Below are 19,076 nucleotides of genomic sequence, written 5' to 3'. Positions count from 1 at the left end.
TAGGAAAGATCACTTTGTAATCAATCAAAGGCAGAAGTGAGGTTAACACCGCACTTGGTTCAAAGAGAGTGAGAGATGGGTGAGAGTGTAACTCGATCCCCCTACCCATAAGGTAAAATCTTAGCTGCGGCCCCCTAAAATGGTGTTAAACCTAGTAACTAATCCTATCAGTATTGGGAGGGCCACGATTTAATCAGCTCTATCTAGTGTTGGCCGACTTATGAGGTCCACCCAACCATAGGCGTCCGATCGTAAGGATCGAAGCCTCCCACTTTCCTTGATGGGGTTTGCTTAGTTTTCTAATTAGCAAAGCATACGACCATATTGTTTGGGCATATAACATCAGCTTCCTTTTATTACTCCATTAAACTGGGTTTGTTAAATCGATCTTTAGCAAATAACAATACTTCAAAAAATCAGATAATTTATTTCATAGTAACATCCAGAACGATCACTCCACATAGTGGTACAAAATTGTCTTTCCGTAGAAAGACACCATCCAACCTATGATAGGACCTTCAAATCCCTCAAGATTAGGCTATATGTGATCGCACTCCATCCATGGTCAGTAGGGAATTTATTGGCTCAGAGCCCCTCTAAGCTTCCCTAAACCTCAAGAGCCATCCCACATAACAGGGGCACTTACAACTCGGCCTTTTGCCCTCTTAGGTGCTTAATGATCAAAATAAAAAACACCTACCTTCCTCGGGAGCATAGGACCCCCACCCACATGTGAGTTTTTCCACACTCTGCAAAGTGTTAAGGAGCATTGGGTTAGGGACCCCAACTTCCTGAACCACCATAATTCACAATTGGCCCATCTATGCAAGCACGGAGTCATAAGAGCCACAATTCATCATTCACAAATCCAAAAGCAGTCATAACCATAAGACATTTTTAACACACTTGCCAATGTATGTGATGCATGGAATCTATTCCCTCCATCAACTCCCGTGTTCCTTCCTAAAAGCCATTGATAATACTTACATGTTTTTAAAAAAAAAGTTTAAGTACATTCTAAGTGATCGTAATCTATGTAACAAACTAGCTTATCCCTTATTAGGAAATTGTAGAATTACTAGCTTAAAAAGCAATCATTTTCTTATATACTAAACCTAATTATCTCCGTTCGTCCATCATCGTGATTACAATTTATGGCCGCAACCTCAATTTGTTGTGGGATGGCTGGTTCTTCGGTTTGAATGGGTTCAAGGTTAACTTCGGCTTGCGCTGCAGCATTGTGTTGAATTTCCTCAGCACAATAGTGGCCATTTCCTCGCGTTGGGGAGCTCTTTGAGCATGACTTCACTCAGTACCTTGACGTCTCTTGGGAGCCATGGAAGAAGCTTGATGGATTCGGGCATTGCTTCAACGTAGGGTTGGAGAGAGAGAAAGAGAGGCTTGGCTGATTGCAACACAGAGCTTTGTCGCATCAATAGTAGCAGAGAGACTTCTACATGGATCATTGTGTGTCTGTGTGTGTTCATGTCGTGATGCTCTATCCATGTTTATATAGCAATCGAGGGGGGTAAAAAGAGGACATTTGCTTTTAGTGTTTTTGATGATGTCATCGATGATAAAGAGGGGACACTTTCTTTTAGTATTTTTGGATGATGTCATCATTGATGTCAAGGAGGGGCTCCATTTTTGTAGCCGAATATATGGGTGTACACCACACTACATGCCGCGTGGCCGAGTGGGCGTCACTTCAAGGTGCACGACTAAGGTGGCAACAAAGGTATAGACCTTGGCATCTTGGCCTTGGCATACTTGGCAAGGGGCTATGAAGGCTTTGCTGGTGACGTTGGCTGCGTGTGAGAAGCTCCCACTAGCTTGTAGGAAAATCTTCCCAGGAGGTCACCCATCCCATCAGTGTCATCACCCAAGTGCAGTTAACTGCCAAGTGACTATCTACTACTATTTCTTCTTGTTGTTCTATACTATAAACATAGTTTTAATAAGTTTATCTTGAGAGGGTTTCCCAAGTCTTTCTTCCATGAACTAGCATATAATACCTTATTAATAATAACATTTATCTTCATAAGTACAGCCAGTTTCATAATTTTTTTTAAAATGTGCAACATAAATCAATTTTCTTTGGAATGTATATGCACATTATTTATTAAAATAAACTAAGTAATGGGGACATTACATTCTTCCCTCAGAGAAATCAAGATGTCCTCATCTCGAGAGAAACTGGGGGAATTGTTTCATAAGGGTTGCCTCATCGATCCAAGTGGCATCTTCTTCAGGATAATCCTTCCATTGTACTAGGTGTTCTCTTATAATTTGGCTTCTTAGAGGTTTCTCCCTCGTATCTATCTTCTCTCAAGTTGCATTTCTAGAATTCCTTGGGCAGGCATAACTATTTGTTCGTCATTAAGCACATGATCGAGGTTTGGTACATAAGGTTTTAGTAGGCTTACATGAAATACATTGTGAATCTTGATATGGGGTGGCAATTTAATCTTGTAGGCTTGCCTTCCCATTGCTTTGATTACTTCATATGGTCCACCGTACCTTGGACTAAGCTTGTTGTATTTCCCCAAGGATAATGAGCTCTTTTCGGGTCTTACCCTTAGAAACACCATGTCATCTTCCTTGAATGTTCTCATGGATCTTTCAAGATCTACGTAGGATTTTTTCTGATCTTGAGCAGCTTGGCTATCATGTTGGATCAATTGGATTTGTTTGTCCATCTCTTCAAGCATAGCCTTAAAAGCCTCTACTTTGAGAGTGGGATCTAAGAAGTTTAGAGGTGTACGACATTCTTGCCCATACAAGGTGTGAAATGGTGACATCTTGATTTTTTGTTGAAAGGTAGTGTTATAAGAAAACTCTACCACATGTAAATGTTCAATCCAACATTTCGGTTCTTTGCCACAATACGACCTTAGAATATCTTCAATAGTCTAGTTCACCCTCTCATTTGGCCATCAGTTTGAGGATGATAAGCATTACTGAAGCATAGCTTCATTCCAATTGCTTGGAATAGGCAAGTCCAAAACTTCGAGGGGAATCCTTGTAACCTAAATACTTCTTTGATAAAGACTCGAGCAATGTCAGATGACTTATATGTTTTTTTGACTGGGATCAAGTGTGCAAATTTTGTCAATCTATCAACCACTAACATGATGAAATCATATCAACCAGTAGAAGTAGGTAATCTAACAACAAAGTCCATCCTTATTGACTCACATTTCCTTTGTGGAATGTCCAAGGGTTGTAACTCTCCAGGCATCTTGATCCCTTTCGCCTTGAATCTTTGACAAGTTAGAATTGAGTTATGTACTTTAATACATATCTTTTTAATCAAGGTCAGTGATGGCTCTTACAAATTGCATTGAGTGTCTTGGCATACCCTGGATGTCCTGTAATGGAACTGTCATGTGCTTCCCATAAGATCTTGGTCTTCACTTGTGGTCCTTTTGGGACACAAAGGCGATCATGGTAATATAGACAACCATTGCTAGCACGATAATCCTTAAGACCTTTCTTTGTCAGAGCTTTCTCCTTGAAGTACCTTAGCCATGAGTCCTTCATATTCCTTATCCTGAGAAATAGCTTAGCAAACAAGCTCAAGTACAGGATTATCAGGTATGGATACAATTCTTAAGCTTCGAACTTCTACAACACTATTAAGAAAGGATTTTTTGCTTAAGTCATCTGCAACAACATTGTCCTTCTTGGATGATATTTGATTTTAAAATCAAATTCTTGCAGTATCTCTATCCATCTTCTTTGCCTCATGTTTAGGTCAGCTTGGATGAAGATCCACTTAAGACTTTTATGATCTGTCACTAAAGTGAATTCCCTTCCCAATAGATAGTGTCTCCACAGTTTCAAGGCATGGATTACTATGAGCAACTCAAGGTCAAGAGTAGCATAGTTGGACTCATACGCTTTCAATTTTTTGGAAGTATAGGCCACTAGTCTTCCTTCTTGTACTAGCACCCCATGGATTACAAGTCCACTTGCATCAATGATCCCTTCAAATGGTTAATTGAAGTCGGGGAGTTTTAATACATGTGCAATGATTACGTCTTCTTTAAGCTTGTCAAAGCTTTCTTGATGCTCATTGGTCCAAATGATTACTGTATTTCTCTTCAAAAGATTTGTCAAGGGTGCAGTAATGAGGAAATAATCCTTAATGAAGATTCGGTACCATCTTGTTAGTCCAAAAAATCCTCAATTTTCTTTTATTGTCTTAGGTATTGGCCATTCTAGGATATCTTTTACTTTGGCAGGGTCTACAGAGATTCCATTAGCGGAAACAATGTATCCAAGATATTCAATCCTATAAGTGAGAAATATGCATTTACTCATCTTGTCATAGAGCTGATTTTCAGGGCAATCTTTAAGTGACCTTCATGTTCCTCTATTGATTTGGAGTATACTAGTATATCATCAAAGAATACTAGTACAAAATCATCTAGATATGGTCGAAAGATGTCTTGCATTAGACAATTGAATGTAGCTAGGGAATTAGTCAATCCGAATCCTATCAGTGAGAAATATGCATTTACTCATCTTGGCATAGAGCTGATTTTCATGAAGTGTTACTAGGGCAATCTTTAAGTGACCTTCATGTTCCTCTATTGATTTGGAGTATACTAGTATATCATCAAAGAATACTAGTACAAAATCATCTAGATATGGTCGAAAGACGTCTTGCATTAGACAATTGAATGTAGCTAGGGAATTAGTCAATCCGAATGGCATGACTAGAAATTCATAATGACCATACCTAGTGCTAAAGGCAATATTTGGGATACTAGTACAAAATCATCTAGATATGGTCGAAAGATGTCTTGCATTAGACAATTGAATGTAGCTAGGAAATTAGTCAATCCGAATGGCATGACTAGAAATTCATAATGACCATACCTAGTGCTAAAGGCAATATTTGGGATATTTGATAGTATCCAGACCTTAGATCAATCTTGGAAAAGACCTTGGTTCTGTGTAGGGGATCTAAAAGTTCATCTATCTAGGGTATGGAGTACTTGTTTTTCACCATAAACCTGATTTAGTCCTCTGAAGTCAATGCAGAGTCTAAGTGTTATGTCCTTCTTTTTTTGGAAGAGGACAGGCGCTCCCCAAAGTGAATTACTTGGGCAAATAAATCCTTACTCTATTAGTTGCCTCAGTTGTTCCTTAAGCTCAATACCTTCAGGAATAGACATTTTGTACAGTCATTTTGACACTGGCTCAACTCCAAGAATCAATTTTATTTCATGATCAACCTCACACTTTGGAGGTAGTTGAGTCAATTCTTCTGGGAAGACATCCTCGAAGTTGTTGATCCAGGAAGGTAGAGTGCCTTCATTAGTCTTTTTGACCTTATTCAACCGGATCATGTAGATTGGTTGACCTTTTTTCAATCCCTTCTTGATTCAACTTGCCTTGGGTAGTTGGACTCTAGTTCTTCCTGCTTTCCCATATACCTTCACCGTTTCTCCCTCCAAGTCTTGAAATATTATTTCCTCTTCAGCACATAGAATCCAGGCTTTGTTCTTCTTGAGCCAATCCATTCCCAAAATGTAATTGTAGCATCCTAGTGGTAGGATTAGAAATTTTGTTTTAGTTATATGGTTGTCTAACTCAAATTGAAGTTTCCCTATAGTTTTGTTGTGGCGATTTCCTTCCCAACCACTAGCCAATTCTACTATAATTTTCATTGTCCCCTTGGATTCTAGATGCAATCTTTTAATTGTCTTAGGTGCAAGAAAGGAATGCATGCTACCACAATCAATTAAGATCATAAACGATGTACCCTTGTAAGTAGTTAGAGATTGAATTACTGAACATTGGTGGTTCACTTCTTTCTTTTCTACAGCAGCATGAATGGATCCTCTTCCAAAAAGTTCACCTAATGTGCATTCCTCGGGTTGTCCAATATGGTATTTACATGGGCATCGGCTATTCTTCCATGTCCATGGCATGGGTTGTTGTTGCCATTCCCTTGACCTCTTCCACCAACCGGGTTTGGGCTAGGATTTTGAGGACAATTAGGATAATTTTCCCTTAGGTGTCTAGTCGTTCCACACTGGTAGCATTGCCTGATTCCTATCCCATTTGGCCCTTGGGTGATTACATTAGCTCTACCGTTTCCTCTGCATTGGTCATGTTGATACCATAGTTTGGGTAGCCCCTTCCATAGTTGTTTATTGGATGGTTGCTTTGGCCATTTCGAGCGAATTCCTTGGCCATAGGTTTTTCTCGCATAAGAGCATCTTCGAGATTCCTTGGTCTCATTAATTCAAGGCAAGTGTCCAAAGGTGGATTTAGTCCTTGGTCTCATTAATTCAAGGTGAGTGTCCAAAGGCAAAATTCCTTGGTCTCATTAATTCAAGGCGAGTGTCCAAAGGTGGATTTAGTCCTTTGCAAAACCTTGCAATCTATTGAGACATTGTCATTGGGGGTGCATATTTTCTCAGACTCACGAACTTGGAATAGTATCCTTCCAAGGCTAGGCTTAATTGTCGTAAGTTGTAGAATTTATTTATCTTGATTGATTCAAAAGATGGGGGAAGATAACATCCTTTCACAACTTCTTTGATCTCATCCCAAGTTTTGGAAGCTTCTGTTACCCCTTTATCCTAGCAAAACCGTTTCCACCAAAGCTTAGCCTTGCTAGTAAGATAAAGATGAGCAATCATGGATTGATTTGTAGCAGTAGTTTCAGTGGCTAGGAAACAGTCATCTAAGGCCTCAATCCACACTTTTGCATCTTGCTCCACCTTGGTTCCTTCACTGCTAAACCTAGGTGGTGGTGTCTGCTTGAGAAGAAACTTCTTCTCTTGGAGTTTCTTGTATGTTTCATCAATTCACACTAGTTGGCGATTCTGATTATCACACAAGCTAAATGTTAGATTTTGTTATCCAAGAGTTTAAGTACGTAATCTCTCTTAGTCAACTATAGAGATTAAGGTAATCTTTATTTATCAAAAGAGAATTACAATGGAGATCAGTCATGGACTTCGTGTAATGGTACATTTAAAAAGTAAGGGGGTTTCTTATCTGTCTCTAAGGGTCTATAAACTGAGGGTGAAGGAGGGTATCCTCTGATAGAATAGCCATTTCGAGCATGTCTCTTGTGGACTATTCTATGGTCAGGAGGTTTAATTTGGATGACTTGTTCATACACCCAACGATGTAGGGTCATTATCTCCCCATTAATTGTCACAGTATCATTAACCCTCTACCCTTCAAATAAGAAGCATCAAACTAGTTTTAGTTCTTCAAGCCACTGAATTCTCTTGAGATCAATCTTGAGGTTCCTTGTATGATCAGGGTTGATCATGAAGAAGTTCTGAGCTATTCTCCATGGCATTATTCTAAACCAACCCCGTTGGGTTCGGGTGTAATGAGGGTTTGTCATATTCTCAAGAATTGTCATCATGGATTCTCGAAACTCAATGTTAGAGGATTGACAGGCAGTGAAATACATTATCTCAAAAATCAATCGCATAAAGTGTTCTTTACCATTTATTTGTCAAAGCAACTCAATTATCATTATAAGCTCATAACTCATGCTCTTTAAAAAAATAATAACGAGACTTTATATTTATGAAAAGTATTTACAAAGATATATTGATCATATTTATGATCTACCGATACACCATCTCATGGATCATTTCCTCATGAAAAGTATCAAGGTCTATGCTCTCATATCTTGGGGGATTCTCATGTACATGGCAAACAACATAATATGGTGGTTCCTGGGGATAACCAAAACATCTCGTACCAAAATAAGGCCTTCTTGGCACTACAAAAACTCTCTCATATGGTAAAATTTGTAGCACTTTCCGATATACCCACAAGGTTTCAGGTATAGGCTCATTCCCAATGTCTAGCAACCGTTCAACAAAGGCACTAAACAAAAGGTGTATCTTAACTATCCTTAATTGTTCAGCCCATTGAATCCTCCATAGTTCATAATGAAGAAGGATGTTACACCCACAATAAATCCCCATATGTGACTTATTTCTTGGCTAGAAATCTCTCATGTACCATGAGTTAGGATGAGGTTGCAATATAATTGGAGGAATAAAGATCATCTCCATTATCACAAATTTAGCCTTGTGATATGAGAAATTATTTGACCCTAAGGCTACTTAATACATGATGGGAAAAATATCCCGCAAACATATAGCTTCCTCATTGCCAAGTTCCAGTGAGCACAATGTGTATGCTAGTGTTAGTGTATGATATTCAACAACAGTTTTCTTCAGACAATTGCCAAGTTCTAGCCCCCTAAAATGGTGTTAAACCTAGTAACTAATCCTATCAGTATTGGAAGGGCCACGATTTAATTAGCTCTATCTAGTGTTGGGACTTATGAGGCCCACCCAACCATAGGCGCCCAATCGTAAGGATCGAAGCCTCCCACCCAACCATAGGCGTCCAATCGTAAGGATCGAAGACTCCCACTTTCCTTGATGGGGTTTGCTTAGTTTTCTAATTAGCAAAGCATACGACCATACTGTTTGGGCATATAAAATCAGCTTCCTTTTATTACTCCATTAAACTCGATCTTTAGCAAATAACAATACTTCAGATAATCAAATACTTTATTTCATATAGTAACATCCAGAACGATCACTCCACATAGAGTGGTACAAAACCGTCTTTCCATAGAAAGACACCATCCAGTCTAGGATAGGACCTTCCAATCCCTCGGGATTAGGCTATATGTGATCGCACTCCATCCATGGTCAACAGGGAATTTACTAGCTCAGAGCCCCTCTAAGCTTCCCTGAGCCTCAGGATCCGTCCTACATAATAGGGGCACTTACAACTCGACCCTTTGCCCTCTCAGGTGCGCGAGTGATGAAAATCAAAAACACCTACCTCCCTCAAAATCATAGGACCCCTAGTTGCAAGTGAGTTTTATCACACTTTGTAGAGTGTTAAGGCGCACTGAGTTGGGGGCCCCAATGTCCTGAACCACCATAATCCACAATTTGTCCGTCTGTGCATGCACGAAGCCATAAGAGCTATAATTCATCATTCACAAATCCAAAAGCAATCAAAACCATAAGATATTTTTAACACACTTATCAATGTATGCGATGCATGGAATCTATCCCCTCCATCAACTCTCGTGTTCCTTCCTAAAAGCCATTGATAATACTTACTAGCTTATCCCTTATTAGGAAATTGTGGAACTAATAGCTTAAAAAGTAATCCTTTTCTTATGTATTAAATCTGATTATCTCCATTTCGCCATCCATCGTGATTACAATTTATGGCCGCAACCTTGATTTGTTGTGGGATGACTGGTTCTTCGATTTGAATGTGTTTGGAGTTAACTTCCACTTGCGCTTCAGCATCGTGTTGAATTTCCTTAGCAATAGCGGCCATTTGCTTGTGTTGGGGAGCTCTCTGAGCGTGATCTCACTCAGTATCTTGACGTCTCTTGGGAGCCATGGAAGAAGCTTGTTAGGTTCGGGCAGCGCTTCTGCATAGGGGTGGAGAGAGAGAAAGAGAGGCTTGGCTAATTGCAACAAAGCTTTGTCGTGTCAATAGTAGCAGAGAGACTTCTGCATGGATCATTGTGTGTCTGCATGTGTTCATGTCGTGATGTTCTACCCCTATTTATATTGCAACTAGGGGGAGGGGTAAAAAGAGGACGCTTACTTTTTAGCATTTTTTATGATGTCATTGATGATAAAGAGGGGACACTTTCTTTTAGCATTTTTGGACGACACCATTGATGACATCAGGGAGGGGCTCTCATGTTTCTTCCTAAAAGCCCTTGATAATACTTACATGTTTTTTTAAAAGAAAAAGTTTGAGTACGTTCTAACTGATCGTAATCTATGTAATACAATAGCTTATCCCTTATTAGGAAATTGTAGAATTAATAGCTTAGAAAGTAATCATTTTCTTATGTACTAAACCTAATTATCTCCGCTCGGCCATCCATCGCGATTACAATTTATGGCCGCAACCTCGATTTGTTGTGGGATGGCTGGTTCTTCGATTTGAATAGGTTTTGCATTAACTTTCACTTGCGCTTTAGCATCGGGTTGAATTTCCTCAATAGTAGTGGCCATTTCCTCGCGTTGGGGAGCTCTCTGAGTGTGACCTCACTCAGTACCTCGACGTCTCTTGGGAGCCGTGGAAGAAGCTTGATGGGTTCGGGCAACGTAGGGTGGAGAGAGAGAGAAAGAGAGGCTTGGTTGATTGCAGCAGAACTTCGTCGCATCAATAGCAACATAGAGACTTCTGCATGGATTGTTGCATGTCTGTGTGTGTTCATGTCATGACGCTCTATCCTTGTTTATATAGAAACTGAGGGGTAAAAAGAGGATGTTTGTTTTTTAGTGTTTTTGATGATGTCATCCATGATAAAGAGGGACACTTTCTTTTAGCATTTTTGGATGACGTCATCGATGACGTCAAGAGGGGACTCCATTTTCGTAGCACGAATATATAGGTGAGAACCGCACTGCACGCCGCATGGCCGTCACTCCAAGGTGTATGACCAAGGCGGCAACCAAGGCATAGACCTTGGCATATTGGCCTTGGCATACTTGGCAATGGGCTACGAAGGCTTTGTTGGCGCCATTGGCTGTGCATGAGAAGCTCCCACTAGCTTGTAGGAAAATCTTCTTGGGAGGTCACTCATCCCAGCAGTGTCATCATCCAAGTACACTTAACTGCCAAGTGACTATCCACTAGGCTAGTTCTTCTTGTTGTTCTATACTACAAACATAGTTTTAATAGGCTAGTCTTAGGAGGGTTTTCCAAGTCTTTCTTCCATGAACTGGCATATAATACCTTATTAATAATAACAATTATCTTCATAAGTAGAGCTAGTTTCATAATTTTCTAACAATGTACAACATAAATCAATTTTCTTTGGAATGTATACGCACATTTTTTATTAAAATAAACTAAGTAATGGGGACATTACACCAAAAAGCTTAGGGTGCATGCCATGCTGCTATTGAAACATGGATCTAGGACATGGCAATACGAAAGCTATGGAGGTTGAAAGATGAAGACCATGTTGAGATGGCAAGCTCAACACATGCGGACATTGATGATGGACCACCAGGCTAGATGAGTCTGCACGTCTACACTTAGCACATTGGTGGTCATTATGATACTCGCATGGCCACTGACTTATCACTTATTATATTTAGTTTGTTACACCTACCTACAGCTGGCAAAGGCATAGCGCCAGATTGATTAGTGTAGTTTGTTATGGATTGTTTGACTTAGTATGCCACTTTCCTTTTTATGCTGTATCTTATCTATACTTTTGGTATATTGTATAGTGAGTGAAGAAGAAGAGAAAACCAACAAGAAAACGTTTTAGCCTCCATCTCTCTTCTTGTGTTCTTGAGTCAGCTTCCTCTTGTGTATACAATGTGTGTTTGGCACAGCAGCTCAAGCAAGTCCCCCCACCATGCGATTCTTGACACGGTATCAGAGATGCGCCACTGAGAGAGGCTGATTTTGAAGGCTGAAGTGAAGGAGAAGAAGCAAGGTTCAAGCAAGCAAGAAACGGGTAAGAAGCTCTCCCATTCTTCCACTCTCTCTCTTGGATAATGCCTGTGGAGACACCGGAAGCAAGGTAGAACAAAAATCTCAGATTGCTATGAGATTTGGTGTGCGAGCAGAGCATTATATATTTTGCAGATAAAGCCCTTTAAGGATTTTCCACAATTATTTTGGGCATTTGAGGCCGTTTCAAGCCCCATTTTAGAGCGGCAAGGTTGCGGACAATAGTTTTAGGGTATACTGTGATTTCGGTTGTATTGACCAAAAGTGGATGCACAGGTTATAGATTTCGAATCTGTAATTTTTTGAGGTGTTTGTAGGAAGCAAACATAAGTTTTATTTACAAAGAGGTTGCATATTACATGTACTATTGAGCAATCAGTGAAAAAGGTTGCTTGTTGTATTGTTGTGCATGTGTTGTGAAAGATTGCAGAAGACTAGCTTGTTGTGTTGTATCCTTATTTGTGATAATGGCAAAGAACAGTGGAAATCCCATTATTGAGAATCTCGACAAGAACAATTACCCTTCATGGAAGTTTTGTGTGACGAACTTCCTCATTGGAAAGGGCCTTTATGAGTTTGTTTCAGGTGAAGAAATGGAGCTAGAGCTGGGTATCCCTCTGACTGCAGATGAATTAAAAGCATGGAAAGAATGGAATGCGAAAGACAAAAAGGTGATATACTAGTTATCTACAGTCATTGATAATACGATGTAGGACATATCAGGAATGCAAAAACTTCACAAGCAGCTTGGATAATTTTCGAGAGCATGTTTTTAGTAAATACAAATGCATGAAAGATTCAACTCAAGCAAGAGTTGAATGCCTTGAAGAAAGGGAAAATGTCTATCAATGAGTATGTGTTGAAGGTGAGGAGCATTGCAGATGCTTTAGCAATGATTGATGCAATGCCTGATGATGATGATTTGGTTTCATCCACTTTGAGTGGCCTTAACAATGAGAAGGCATGGAAATCATTTGTTACTTCAGTATATATATGAAAGCTATTTCTAGATTTTGATGAGCTGATCTCTCTCATGATTACCGAAGAGATCAATATGCAAGGTGATTCATCTGAAAGAAATGGCTAATAGGTCTAAGCATTTTACTCAAGTTCAGGAAGGAGACGTGGTAGATCCTCTTCAAGAGGCTATGGTATGGGACGTGCTGGCAATAACCAGCAAAATAGGTTCAATCAGCAATTTGGTGAAATGCAAGTTTCAGGAGACTGAGGAAACTTTAGAGGTAGGGGGAGCTCTAGAGGAAGAGGTGGATGACAGAATAGAGGTTCTGGAAATTCTGCTATTGTTTGCCATTATTGTGGAAAAACGTGCCATATTGTAGCCCATTTCTATGCTAAGAAAGATGACATTCACAGTGGTAAATTGCAGCAGGGAAACTATGCATTGTCTTCAGACAGAATGAAGACAAAAATGAGCACTTGTTTGTTATGCAGCATATGATGAATGCAGTTACAAGAAAGGGGACACATGATAATGTATGGTATGTCGATTCAGGTGCATCTAATCATATGACCAGTCATGTTGAATGGTTTGGAGAGATGCAAGACTTACAAAATTCAGGTTATGTGCATACAGGTGATGATTCGTGCCACCCAATTTCACACATTGAAAAGGTTCCCTTGTCCTTGTATGATGGCCAGACAAAGAGTTTGACATATGTATTACATGTGCCATCAATCACAAAGAATCTAGTGTTTGTTGGCCAAATGGTAGAGCAGGGGTTGCAGGTCCGATTCAATACAAAAGGTTTTTTTATAGAAGACTTTAATGATAAGTGCAAGTTGGTGGCAAAAGGAAGTAGAGTTGGCCGCATGTTCACTTTAGATGCTGGAATTCCTACAATGGATGCTGCTATGTATGCTAAAGGAAAAGGAGTAGTTGCAGATATTGAAATATGGCATAAACGTATTGGACATCCAAATGTGTAAAGGCTGAAATTAATGCAGTCTAGAGGATTGGTTACAGGGTTGCCTTCTTTTAGAGTTGCAGAATTGCATAAAGTTTGTGTAGCATGCCAGTTTGGTAAGCAGGCAAGAAAACCCTTCTCGCATGACAGAGAATTGAGTATAAAAATACTTGATGTAGTACATACAGATGTTTGGGGGCCTACACAGAATGTATCTCTTGGTGGCAGTAAATAATTTGTCACATTTATTGATGACTGTTCAAGGAAGTTATGGGTATACTTCATGAAGGAAAAGAGTGATGTGTTTGAGCACTTCAAATATTTTAAGGCAGCTATTGTGAAATAGAAACATGCTTAAAAGTAAAGTTCTTGAGATCAGATGGAGGGGGAGAGTACCTCTCTAATGAGTTTAATGGCTTCTTGAGGACCCATGGGATAAAGAGGCAATTTACTTGCAGGTATACCCCACAGCAAAATGGGGTTGCAGAAAGAAAAAATAGGCATATTGCAGAAGTCGCACGGGCATTAATGGCTGAAAATATTATGCCCAAAATTTTTTGGTCTGAGACTGTCCATACTGTTGTCTACATTATGAATAGAACTCCCACAGCTACAGTTCATGGGATGACTCCTGAAGAATGCTTTACAGGAAATAATCCTGATGTGTTGCACTTGAAGGTATTTGGATGTGTTGCATATATTCATGTGCCAGATGAGCTACGGAAGAAGCTTGATCCAAATGCTGAAAAATATATTTTTATTAGATACTCTTTAGAGCAGAAAGGGTATCGTTGTTATAACCCTGTTCACAGGTGAGTTCAGAGTGAGCAGGGATGTTATCTTTGATGAGATGGGAAGCTAGTATGCATCTGATGGTGATGTATTAGATTATGCTAATGATCAGGATAGCTATGTGTTGAAAGAAAAACAAGAATCATGGAGTCTTAGTGGACCAAAAATATCATCCAGTACTATACCTACAGTGAGCCCTTGGTTTGGGAGACTAAGAAGTAGCCCCACATCTTCAGGTGGATCTATAAGTGTTGCATGGAAGGACAAAGGAAAGAAGAAAATGCTGGATGGTAATGATGCATCTACTAGTCATTTGGGATTTGATGGAGATTCTAGTGGTTCAGAGAGTTTGGATGATGAGCTTGGTATTCCTTCAGTCAGGACACTAGGTGTATAGAAAGCTCATAGTAATGTAAAGGCTCCATTGAGTGATCATGTGGTACGTAGATCTATCAGGGTCAGATATCCTATTAAAACATTTGGTTTTGAAGGTTATATAGCTCACCATTATGCTTATATGGTGAAACTAGTTGAGGATGTTGAGCCCACTTGTTTTGTTGAGGATGTTGTTGGTCATGCTCATTGCGATGTAGCAATGGATGAGAAGATGGCTACATTAGAAGCCAATAAGACTTGGGATTTGGTGCCCTTACCTAAGGGTAAGAAAGCTATTGGTTGTAAGTGGATTTACAAAGTCAAGCATAATGCAGATGGTTCAGTTAGCAGGTATAAGGCTAGGATGGTTGCAAAAGGCTATGCTCAAACATATGGCATAGATTATGAAGAGACATTCAGTCTATTTGCTAGGATGGTAACTGTTAGATGTGTGATTGCCTTGGCAGTAGGCCAAAGGTTGGATTTTTTAGCAAATGGATGTTAAGAATTCCTTATTGCATGGTGAATTACAAGAAGAAGTGTATATGGAGCAGCCAACAGGCTATGAGGATTTAGAGCATCCCACATATGTGTGCAAGTTAAAGAAGGCGCTCTATGGGCTGAAGCAAGCACCTAGAGCATGGTCTAACAAGATTCAAGAGTATCCTGTCAATATTGGATTTTGTATTTCTGATGTTGATCACTCATTTTATGTGAGAAAGGGAGATGCAGGTTCAGTCATCGTAGTCATTTATGTGGATGACTTGATTATTACAGGTGACAGTGACAATGGGATTGTTGAAGTTAAGGACCTCTTGAAGAAGAAGTTTGAGATGAAGGATTTGGGTAAGCTAAGATATTTTCTTGGTATTGAGGTGATCAGATGTGATGATGGTATATGGCTATCCCAAAGGTGGCTTGGATATGTTATCCAAGTATGGTATGATATAATGTAAGCCTCTTTCAGTACCATTGGAGCAAAATGTGAAGCTGAGTGCTGATGTTGGAGATGAGATAGAAGACCCTACTATGTTCAGGAGGATAGTAGAGAGTTTGATTTACATGACTATCACAAGGCCAGACTTGAGCTATGCTATTGGTCTTGTCAGTCAGTTTATGCAAATGCTTAGAAAGCCTCATTTGGATGTAGTTAGATGTATACTGAGGTATGTGAAGTCCACTTTACATTATGGACTTTTTTATGAGGCAGGTAAGGACATACAGGTCTTTGGATACACAGATGCAGATTGGGCTGGTAGCATGTCAGACAAAAGATCTACAAGTGGATTCATGTTTTCCCTTGGTAGTGCAGCACTTACATGGAGCAACAAAAAGCAACCTATAGTTGCTTTATCGAGTATGAAGGCTGAGTATAGAGGTGCTGCTATGGCAGCATGTGACATGGTATGGCTACAAAAGTTATTAGGTCATTCAAACTTGCAAGGAGATGGTCCAGTTATCATTCATTGTGACAACATGAGCAGCATACAACTAGCTAGGAATCCAGTGTTCCATGCTAGGACAAAACACATTGAGGTGCACTATGACTTTGTGAGAGAGAAGGTGCTTGCATGAGAGATTGACCTGGTATATGTCAGCACACACAGGATCAAATAGCTGACATTTTCACAAAGGCATTGAGTGCAAAGAAGCTTCAAAAGTTCCGAAGCTTACTTGGAGTTGCAGAGATAGAGTTGAACTTGAGGGGGAGTATTGAGATGGCAAGCTTAACACATGTGGACATTGATGATGGATTGCCTAGCTAGATGAGTCCCCACATCTACACTTAGCACATTGGTGGTCATTATGATACTCACATGGTCACTAACTTATCACTTATTATATTTAGTTTGTTACATCTACCTACAGTTGGCAAAGACATAGCACCAGTCGATTAGTGTAGTCTGTTATGCACTGTTTGACTTAGTAGGATACTTTCCTTTATGCTGTATCTTATCTATACTTTTGGTATATTGTATAAAGAGTGAAGAAGAAGAGAAAACCAACAAGAAAACGTTTTGGCATCCATCTCTCTTCTTGTGTTCTTGAGTGAGCTTCCTCTTGCGTATATAGTGTGTGTTTGGCGCAGTAGCTCAAGCAAGCCCCCCCCACCACGCGATCTTGACAGACCAAACTCATGAAGACATTGACACAGATAAGACTAACTTTCACACAAGTGAATTAGGTTCCAAGATTGAGATTTGGACTCATAAACACAATCTTGTGTGTGAATAATGACACAAACACTTTACTAAAAAGAAAAGAGTACTTTCATATCGTTAATGAAAACGAAGCAAGTACAATGCTTTATAGGAAAGTCTAGATAGCACATTCTCCTACTGTCTTATGGAATTCTTGTCCTAAGCCCTCACTGCTCCATTTAAAGAGACTGAAGTAGGTGTGATTGCAAATATCTCAATAGATGTAGCCACTTATCATTTGATTCTCATCAAACATTGGTAATATCATTTCATGCCTAGCCACCTTGTCTATGGTTTCTTGGCATTCTAGTCTATTTCTTGTATTTTCAAGTTAATGGCTTCATGTGGGAATTGGCTTCTTTACAATTTGCTACATCGGAACTGACTCAACCTAACACTTCTACTGTTCTACTCCACAAGTAGAAAGCAATACAACAACTGAGTGCACAACCAACCCATCACACAAATGGCTGCCAAACATCCCACTAACTAGCTCATGTAGCACACATTAGTAGTTAAGTTATCCAACCCAACCAAACCCCAACCTCCCATAGGCCTTAGACCCTCGTATAATTGGAGATCCATTCTTACTTTTGCCTCAAACCTAGCTGCAAATATGAGGACGACCTTGTCACTTGCATGAAATGCTTGGATGCTACCTTCACTACATTTTCCAAAAGCTATGGACGATTGGATTTAGGCTCCCTTGATGAGCCATTAGTAACATAAATATGTTCCCTCCCATGCACTTGGGAGGAATATGAATTCATGTTTGTCAAGATTCCCAGGTGGCCGAGGAATTGATTGCCAAGGAGATTCCTCAAGAGTAAGCTCTCAGACAACAATTGCTCACTTCCTATAGCAAGTACAAAGTCTCTGCAATAACCCAGGAACTAGCAGAGCTAAAATAGTTAGCCGAATACTTTGACTCTTTCTTTCTATGAAAATGGTATGCTCTCTGTCTCCAATGGGAGCAAGAGGGCTATCAAATTATGAACAATGTCCAAGTAGAGATGCACAATCAAAACCTCTGAGAATGATCTAACCTATGTTGCCCCTACCTCATTTAAAGTACTAGGCATCACACCACATAATCAACATTTAGAAGAGCATGTTATGGCCCATCCCTATTTGCATCAACTCCTAAAAGCAAAAAAGAATGAATAAAGGGAACTTGTACTTGAAGAGAACTTTTTTATGGAATTCATGATTGGATTGTGTGCATTTCTTGAAGTATAAAAGTTTTCCATTTCGTATAGGAACATCACACCATTCCATAATGTTTGTTCTTAATATTTTTCTCTTTTTTTTTGCAAAAGGTACTCTCAAATGAGCTAATTGTAAGCTGATGTGTCATAACAGGTACTCGAGATGGTAGGGAAACTTTTGTTCTCTCAGAGGAAGAGCATAATAGGTACCAATTGGCCACTGAGACACAATTCTATAATCAACTAAAATACCTCAGCATGCAATTTGGGAGAGCTAGTGAACAAGAAAGGCGCAGTGAAGAAAATGGTCAACCAATGCAAACTCCACAGATACATAGAGAAGGTTCACCAAAAAATAAACCATGGAATATGCAAAGAGTTCTTGAGAACTTTCAATGGAAGAAAGAATAGTGGGCATGGAAGCTCACTCAAAACGATAGAAGTTGTGCTTAGCCTTGCAATAGTAGTGGAGAAGGCTTAAGGGTTGGTAAACACATAGGGAAAGAGACCAAACAAGGATGTTTAAGGCGCACTGAAGATGTTGAAGACAAAGGTGCACACCAATGATGGGATGAGTCTAGCAAACATCCCTAACCCCACTGTCCAGTTATAGGCAAAGATGATGCACGCCATGTTTTCGAGCAATCGATGCAACACCCTCGTGGCTTGGTCCTAATGCCAATGCTTGAAAGTATCATAGTAGGGGCCCTAGATGAAAATCTAAATGCTTATGTCTGCAAAATGATTGAATCATCATCCAAAGCATTGTCATCGAGTCAAAGACTTGCAAGAGGTGAATCACCAGCCACCATGCCCGAATCACTCAGGAAAATGCCTGCATCAAAAGCATCCATGATAGGGTTTGGAGAGGTGTTAAATGGCCATCATCCAAGAAGCTGTGGAAGATATGGAAAGGAAAGAGGAAGTAGGGGAAACTCGAGAGAAATCTCTTATTCAAGATTAGCACCTCTTGTTGGTCGCAAAAAGTCCATCAATGTCTCCAAATGTGAGAAATGTGGGAGACAAAGAAGCTAGCAAGCCACACAAAGAGA

Source organism: Lygodium microphyllum, chromosome 2 (assembly GCF_053477565.2).
Source record: "Lygodium microphyllum isolate KBCC chromosome 2, Lygodium_microphyllum_v1.1.10, whole genome shotgun sequence".
Classification (NCBI taxonomy): domain Eukaryota; kingdom Viridiplantae; phylum Streptophyta; class Polypodiopsida; order Schizaeales; family Lygodiaceae; genus Lygodium; species Lygodium microphyllum.
This window is presented reverse-complemented; position numbering follows the sequence as displayed.